The sequence below is a fragment of the Dermacentor variabilis genome, chromosome 1, assembly GCF_050947875.1.
Source record: "Dermacentor variabilis isolate Ectoservices chromosome 1, ASM5094787v1, whole genome shotgun sequence".
Taxonomy (NCBI): Eukaryota; Metazoa; Arthropoda; class Arachnida; order Ixodida; family Ixodidae; genus Dermacentor; species Dermacentor variabilis.
In genome coordinates, this window is record NC_134568.1 from 120,617,896 (window position 1) to 120,627,325 (window position 9,430).

Sequence of the window (9,430 nt, forward strand, 5' to 3'; positions counted from 1 at the left end):
CGACAACGCCACGCTACCCAATAAGTAACGTCGGTCGAGCTTCGATAGGCAGGCGCTGCTACTACTCGGCAGGAATACGATACGCTACCCTGGAGTACGCAACAGCATGCAAGCTCAAGCGCTTCGAACAAATCTGTGTCTACCGTGATGCGCTCCAACAGCCGAAACAATTGCCATCACTAGGAAACATCCCACCAGTGCGTATATCGCCACAGATACCCTTAGAAACCATCTTCGTCGCCTTTCCCGACCCCAGTCTTAACGCCTTGCTTCTCTTTTGGAAAGTAGACCAGAGGCAACTTTTTCGGGTATTGCAGCCTAGCACCGATCGTGTCTTCCATCCGATTTCACGCCTGTTGCAAGATCACCTTGTCCTTTGTGGTGTCTCCGGCAGCCACAAGTGCGGCTTCCCATTCCAGGAGTTGGAAAGAAGTCCGACTTGTCAACTTGTGTCTTGAATCAAGCCACTCTACATCTCCTGCATGATTCATACTCCAATCAAGCACACATTTATGCAGGTGGCTCTTCGACTCTAACCAGCTCTACTGGTGCGGTACTCATAGCGTCGATTTCAATGTGCAAGAAGTTCAAGATCAGCCACGTCATAACATCCACAGGATCCGAACATTCCGCACTTCGTAGCGAAGTGCTATATGTGCAGCAACAACCACGAAATCACTGGGCTGTAATCTGTGAATCAAAGGCAGCCATAGAATCGCTCTTATCATCTCTGCGCCACATAATCACCCGCCACCTACCTTTCCCTGTATTTCCCACTTCCCCTTTCCCCAGTGACGAGTAGCAGGCTAGAGACACGCTCTCCAGGCCGACCTCTCCTCCTTTCTGTTGATTAAAATCTACTCCTTCTCCTCTGCGCCACAGCCCACATAAAAAAATTGGTAGCAGATATACGATTGCGGTACCATCAAGCAGTGGACAGAGGCCACGACATTGTATTTCAGTGGCTATACCCGGGCGCTGTAACATTGCTGGCAATGAAAGTGCCTACAAAGCTGCCCGAGAGGCACATGATATATCTGAAAGCACCTCGATAACATTGTCGAGAATGGATGCAGCGCGGCACCTCAGCGGTGATGCTCATATTATTACTGTAAGAAAATGGAACGCGCTGATGTTCACCGACCAGCGCCTATATGCCATGGACCCGCATATGACCTTGCAACTTTTACCTGTTTATAACCGACGGGAAGGAACGCTACTGTGTCGCTTGCCAGTAGGTGTTTCTTTCGCAAACGCCTATACTCATTCCTAATTGGAATGGTGGACAGTCCCATTTGCAGCAGATGTGGCATGGAAGAAACGACCAACCATATTCTGTGTGACTGCCCTGTGTGTGTGAAGACGAGCAGAGTGTCCTTCGTACAGCTTTGAGAGCACTTAGACGACCGTCCTTTCACAGAGAAGATCTTGGTTTCGTGGCCGCGTGCATCTATGTGCAAGCCCATAAAGGCGTTGGTGCGTTTCTTGACACGCACTAGCCTATATGACCGCCTGTTGCTGATTGAGTGGTGAATGCTTGTGTGCCTAACCGTGTAGATGTGAGCTTCCTTCTTCCTTCTCTTTCAATCTTCTTTCCCGTTTCCCCAGTGGATGGAGCCTATACCGGGCTCAGCCTGGTTAACCTCCCTACCTTTCCCTACCTTTCCCTTATATATATATATATATATATATATATATATATATATATATACTCTCTCAGACTTTTCGCTAACTAATGTACACGAATGGATGAAGCCAACAAGCTACGGCGTGTATACCAGAACCGTTTTTAGGCGGTTTTCTGACACTATTACAGTTGAGCTACATCGAGTCGGTGACCAAGGTACGATAAGAGGCTGCATCCAAGAAACCGCACCACATCATCTGTCAGTGCCTCCGCGTGCGCCAAAACATACTTCCCAAGAGATACTGAAAGAAGGTCGTCTCCCCCATGACGCCGCAGAAATGAACGAGTGCCACCTGGGCGGTGCAACTAAACAATTCTCTAAGTGTAGGGTGGGTGTGCACGTGCCGCTACATACTTTAATTGTTGCGGCCTAACGTTGGCATATGTACAAAAAAATGCCATATATATATACGCATAGTCACTGGTACTCAACCACATATATAGGCACTTGTAGGTTGAGGACGCATGTACGAAAAAAACGATGCTTTATTTCCTACATGGGTCCTCAACCTACATATGCCTGTTCAACTACCGGATTCTGGCAGACTCTCACTTCGCACACGCACGCGCACGCACGCACGCACGCACGCACACACACACACACGCACACGCGCACGCGCACACGCACGCACACACGCACACACACACGCACATACACACACACACACACACACACACACACACACACACACACACACACACACACACATATATATATATATATATATATATATATATATATATATATATATATATATATATATATATATATATATATATATATATATATAAAATTTTCCTCTTTGAGACTCCTAATGCTCACGCAGTACATAATTGTGCAGAAACCGTCGATGATTTCTGCCAATGTAAGTAAATAGCCCGAACGAACGAATGAATTAACGAACTGTGAACTAACGAGCGGACACACAACACCTCGCGCAGTTAATGTATAATATTCTATACATTGCAACGTGCTACTCGAAGAAGATGAGGCCGCCTCATCTCATTTAGTGGGGCGTACCCATAGGCGACACCTGGCTGATCTGAGGACGGCAACGTGCCTTGCTTCAAGGGACACTAAAGGCAAACACTGAGTCAAGCGAAAGTGATAGATTAGTGCCCGAGAATCTCTAAGGTGTCAATGTTATTGCGAACAGAGGCTTAATAACCGAGAAATTGAGGTGACTGCAGGACATGATTAGAGACTCCCCCGGGACATTTAAGCACTTGCCCGATGACAAAAGCACTCCTCAGTTAAATTCTGTCACTAATACTCAACCACTCATTGCAGGAAACATCCTTGTATCGTATTATAAGATGAAATAAAATGGTATTGGTCCAGTTCTATTTCATTTTCAGAAAAAGGAACTCATTGAAGTTGCCCTTGACAACGACGCGGGCGGTCAAGAGGTTTCGTTTTCGATCAACTCTTTGCCAAACGCCAAAGCCCACGCTTTGGCGTTTCAGTAGTTTCGTTATCGTGTAGTGCTGCGCTGGTTTTACTGGCTCGCGAAACTTGGAGAAACTGCAAGTAGCGAAGAATTCAACTTCAATGTGATGTCGCGGGATGCCCGAATGGTCTACGCCCCTTGACCAAAAAAACAGCTGCAGCGGCGAGTAGACTGATCTGTCTTGCCTCGGTACCACCTTCTGCCGGGCGTCGTTTTACTCACCGCTGGCCGCAAAGGGTGATGATGGCGTATGCAACGTCACCACTCCCCCGTTTGGGTGGCGGGAGATTTGAATTTCGAACAAAGCATTCGGACCCTTCAGAAGCATTTTTCTCATAAACTAAATCTCTTCTTGGCAAGAAAAAAGCATTGTGAGGTTTCTGGAATGGTATTTAAACAGTCCGAGTCGACTTTGTATACGCCTTTAGTGTCCCTTTAATGTTGGCTGGATTCCAAGTTGGCGAGTGCTTGCTACACCTTTTAAATGCACCTGGTAAATAGCTTCCATACTATACTTCCACGTAACACTCATTTGGTGGAGATGCTGGGTGCTTCTGACGAAGGAGCCTCGTAGCGGACGCCACCTCGAGTCTGCTACCATGCGGCCAGGTGACGACACGTCGCTGTCAGCTACGCCTGCGACCACCACCCAGTTTGTCGCCCTCCCACAGCCCCACGATCCCGGGCCCTTCTCCGGAGTAAATGGCGTTGACGTGGAAGAGTGGGTCAGCGTGTACGAGCGTGTCGGCAAACAGAAGAGGCTGGGATCCAGCTCTGGTGCTGGCCAACGTCATATATTACTTCGATAGAACCCGTCGCGTTTGGTTTCGGACATACGAGGGTGATTTCATCAACTGGGACACGTTCAAGCAGCAGCTTCGCGACCTTTTCGACCACGCGTTTGATCGACATCATCATCTTCGAGTAACAAATAGACCGGGAAGATTCGGGTGAAAAGCGGTTCAGTACAAATTGTCACCGACATCAGCAAGGGTCGTTATGGGAGCAGCGATTGAAGCTCGACTATGTTTGGAGGGAAAAAACATTGGAAAAGAAAAAAAAAAGTGTTTTTTATTTCAAGCGAGACACAGTTAGATTCATTCGACGAAAATAAAATTCCTGTTCAATTTTATATATTCTTGACTACTTAAGAAAATACATTTTTATTTAATTTTATTATTATGAATAAATACATTTCTTTTCAGCGCCCATCGTTACAGGGGGCGTTGACGCCGCTATCACTCGCTATGCAATGCGCCTCTTGAAATGTGCAGAAAGGCGCGCTCGTAAAGTTCGCCTATTGAAATACACCCCCCTCACGCGCTGTGCTTTCTTGCTTGTCGAAGTTTGTCTGAGTTTGGTGACGCGGGTAAATTCATCGCTTCTTCACCTGTTCCGTCAAAATTAGTGAGCTATGACCGCCAGATAATTGTGTAGTTGTTTTCGTGCGACTGCGCTGGCCGACGAGCTTGGCATCCTACGATAGGACCAGCTCTCTACACCTAAAGCTTTCGTTGGCCTCCTAGGAAAGTATGTTCTCTGCAGACGTGCGATTTCGGCAACCGTACGGCTGACTTTCCTGCATCGCTTTCCGCACTGAAAGCTCGAAACGCCCATCAAATCGAATAGCGGCGCATTTGAATGTATAACTCTAAAGGCAGGCCAACAAAACAAATTTCGCACCTTCGAAAACAAAAGGATGTCGCTTCTGTTTCTAACGGATATGGTGTCACATTATTCTTTTCTTCTGTCGGAAATGTCCCCACCACATACAGATGGTGCTAAGCCCCGCCCCTTGAACCGCCAATGAACCGCCATGTTTGGAACCTATGGGTTCCTATGGAAGCTTCGCTACCAGGTATATTTACCTTGGTGCCCGCGCCATTCTGCTACGTCGACGTGCACAGAGTACTGTGCGCCGGTACTCCAGGTGGCGACAGAGTGCAACTGGACTATAAATAGGCTTCACACTCGTTTCGCAGTCACTGGGCACGGAAGCATCACAAGCAGGCGCAACACTAATCCGTTCGTCTACCTTGTGCAGGTAAGAAAGAATTACGGACAATGCTTTCGTTCTAAGGACCTGTTGCTCTTCGTGCTGCAATGGCCACGGCTTCGTTGCGTGTTTCATGCTGTCACGTTTTCCGTGAGGAAATTGTTATTGCTGGGGGGAGACAATGAATCGATCCCTAGCCCTATTTTAATACAGCTCAAGGATATTGCAGCTGATATCAAAGATATAGAAGAGAACCGATTGGTGGATATCGACAAGAAATTAGATGCATTAGCGAACCTAGAGGACAAAGTAGCGTCCTACCAATATCACGTTGGCCGCATTGAGTGCTACAATTCAGACATTTCAGGCAAAAATAGATGACCCAGTGAATCATAGCAGAAGGTCAAATCTCATAATTTCTGGCATTCCGGAAGGTGACGAGGAAACAAGTGAGTCACTGGAAGAGTTCGTGAAGAAAGAAATTTTTCACGACATTCTAGAACTCGAACGTCTACCTATTCAGCTAATTCATAGACCAGGCAAGCAGAGAGATGACAACACGCGGCTGGTTATTCTAAAACTTTTAAACACAAGAAACTAAACTGCAATACTAAAAAGAGGACTTAAACTGATGAGTAAAGATTATTCAATTGGTGAGCACTTTTCTAGAAGAGTGCGTGACGCTAGGAAGAAACTGTGGGCAAGCGCGAAGGAAAATCGTGAAAGCAAGGAAAGCGTTTCTGTGGCGTTTGATAAGCCATACCATAATAATGTAGCCTATGTTTGGGAGAACGAAAGAAACGATAGGGTACCGCTTAAAAAAACGACGACTCGATAGCAAACCGGCGGGTTACGCGAAGCCAGATGCAGTCGCTGAACCGGACTCCTTTGAAAGCTTGAGCAAACGGATTGTAACTTTGGCTTCTTTGTGCAGCGATACGTTAAGCTCGTTACGGAAAAATAATGCAGCAAAATGTGATCTAACATTGAGCACATTACCGAAAAATAATGTAGTGAAACGTAGTGAACAACGCTTAAGAATTGTTAATATTCACGCACGTAGTGTTCTGTACAAAAAAAAAGGATTTACTTGAAATTAAATTGTTGGAGTGTGACCCGAACATAACAGGCCTCACTGAAACTTGATTACAAAAATGACATAAGCGATGGCTTGGTATTTCTCTCTCATTATAAAGTTGTTCGCAAGGACACGGCTACAAGGGGCGGCGGCGTAGCAGTTCTCTTGAAAGACTCCATTGATTGTGTTCTCGTTCACGACATCCCAGTGCTCGAATGTGTTTGCATGAAATTATCTTGCTGGGGTCATTATTTTATACTTTATGCATTCTATAGACCACCGGACGCGTCGCTTGACTACTTAATTCAATTACAGAGCCATATGTGCGAACTTCAAAACAAAAAGGTTTTTCTAATTGGAGATTTTAATTTGCCAGGTATGAACAAGGATCGTTGCCAAAGATGTAATAAATCTAACAGCAGCGCGACTATCATGTTCGAGAGAGATAGAGAGAGAGGCACAACGTTATTATTCCATAATGATATGGAGCATGTTAAGCGCCTGATGGGGTGGCTTCCTCTTCACGGGTTCCGTATCCTAAGGCCGCCTGCCCCGTGTGGATCGGTGGTGCTGGTCTTGCAGGGCGGGGCTGGATAGCATCATCTCCCATCTCTCGTAAAGGGTGAGGATAGTAGGGGGGTTACTTATGGTTATTGGTGGGGGGTGCTCTTTGTAGAAATTGCACTCTCCTATGACGTGCCGGAGGGTGCCTAGTGCATTGCAGTGAGGACATGTGTTCTTGCATCTTTCTGGGTATATATTGTTCTGGAGGCAGGGATCGGGAAAGGATCCTGCCTGGACTGGCCTGTATATTGTTTGTTCGGCTGTGATCAAGGAGTGGTGGGGGTGTAGGAATGTCTTCCTACCGTGCCTTTAACACTTTACTATATCTATGTAACTGGTGATGGGTTGCCATCCCCTCGCCTCCTCCTCGGTGGCCCGGGAGTTGAGCGCTCGAGCGTGTTAATGAGCATATTCGTTGCCCTCAACTGAGGAGTGGGCCGAGACCCAAACTAGTTCGTTTGTTTGTTCAGGAGGCGTAGTTTTCTGAGGATTCTTAGTACCGCAAGGGACATCCAGCCAGGTCTGTAGTTCTTGAATGCAGCTTGTGAGTCCGTGACGATCTTGGTGACGTTAGGTTGCAGGAGTGCAAGAGCTATCGCTGCTTCTTCTGCTTCCTCCGAAGACGGAGTGTAGATTGATGCGCAGGTGACCAGCTTTTCTAGCCCGGTGACCACGACTGTTGCCCTCGTGGAGCGTTTCGGTAGAGAGGCGTCTGTGTATAGGACAGAGTATTCTTCCTCCAGGGCCCTGGAGATGGCTCTTGCCCGGGCGTAGCGTCGTCCGGCGTGCCTTGTGGGGTTCATGTTGCGAGGTAGTCGTTTGCATTCCAGGTTCTCACTCCACTTTTCGGGTAATTGGCCGTGGCGGATGTGGTGGAACTCTTGGCATCCGATCTTGTGGAGGACGCTTCTGCCCGCCTTGGTCTGGCTAAGGCGTACCCTTTGATTGGATAGGTGGGTTTCTACGAGCTCGGCTACTGTGTTGTGGACTGCCATTTGAAGTAATTTTGTCGTGGATGAATTTATGGGAATACCCAGAGCCTGCTTCGTGGCTTTCCTGATTATTGCGTCCAGTTGTAAGATGTCATTCCTGAGGAGTTGCAGGTACGGCGCTGCGTAGACATTTTCTGAGGTAACAAAGGCCTGAACGAGTTGCAAGATGTCCGATTACTTCAGACCCCTCCTTCTGTTGGCCACTCGTTTGATCATGTTCAAGATCTGGTGAGACATGAACTTTATTTTTCTGATCATGGCCGTTGCCTTGCCGTCTGCCTGGATCAGGAGGCGCAGGATCCTGAGTTGAGGAACCGGGATCATACGGATCCTTTCCAAAGTGATTCCTATGTTTTATGCTTGTTTCTCTGATAAACGCGGTCTGACAATGGTGAGCTCCGACTTTTCAGGCGAGCAGCAAAAGCCACAGGTCTTCGCATAGCTGTTGACTGTGTCAGCCACTTATTTGGAGCGTGTTCTCCATCCAGCCATCCGACCCTGCACTCGCAGTCCAGAGGGTGATGTCGTCGGCATATAAGGCATGGCCCACTCCATCTATTAATTCGAGAAGCTTGGGCAACGGCAGGAGAGCCATGTTGAACAGGAGAGGGGAAAGACCGCACCTTGCGGCGTTCCTCTGTGCCCCAGTGAAATCGGTTGCGATGTCTCCTCTGCTATTCTGATCCTGGCCGTTCGGTTGTCTCGGATGTAGTTGTACGTTTTTACTCCACAACCCGTGTTGCGTAGGTTGCGGAGGACACTTCCATGGGTGACTTTATCAAATGCACCAGTGAGGTCGAGCGCTAGTAGCGCTCGCGGTGCCTGCTTTGTTGCGCGCTTGATTACCAGCTCGTTGAGTTGTACGAGAACATCCTGGGTGCCCAGGTGTTGCCTAAAGCCATACATTGTCTCTGGCATCTGACCGGTGGCATCCAGATGTCGCTTGTAATATTGTATTGCAAAGTGAACGCCTCAAAGACATCTTCGCTGAACCGCCTAAAGTAGTACACCGTAGAGCTAGAAAAATTCGAGATATACTATATCATCCTCATCTAAAGATGACTGCCCTGACGCCATCGGAAGCCATCCGTGTCGAAAACCGTGATGCAAAGCCTGCCCCTACATGTGTACATCGCAGCAGGTCACTAGTACGACTTCAAATTTTCATTTAAAAATAGAAGACGATTCCAACTGCGATGCTAAAAACGTAATATATATTCTTGAATGCATACAGTGCAAGAATCAGTAAATTGGACAAACAGAAGGGCCTTTTAGATTGCGCTTCAATAATCACACATCCCACGCTAATACGTTGCCCAACCTACCCATCTCAAATCACGTACATCTCCCTGGCCACTCATTTGATGAGATGAAAATCACGTTGATTGAATCGGGATTTCATTCAAATTATGATAGAGAAGCCCGTGAATCCTTTCTTATATATAAGTCTGAAAACCATCGCGTCTGGTTTGAATGAAAGTGTTGGAAAATTGAGTTGCCTGGACGTAGCCCGTCAGATCTTCCCTGGTTTCCCTTATTTTTACCAGTACGGTACTATATTGCCCTTTTACTAGCAAGTAACTATTTTTAGCTTTTGTTTTCATTTGTTGCTCTTCATTAGTGACATAGCATCTATTCGGTGATGGTTTTTGCTCTCACTCG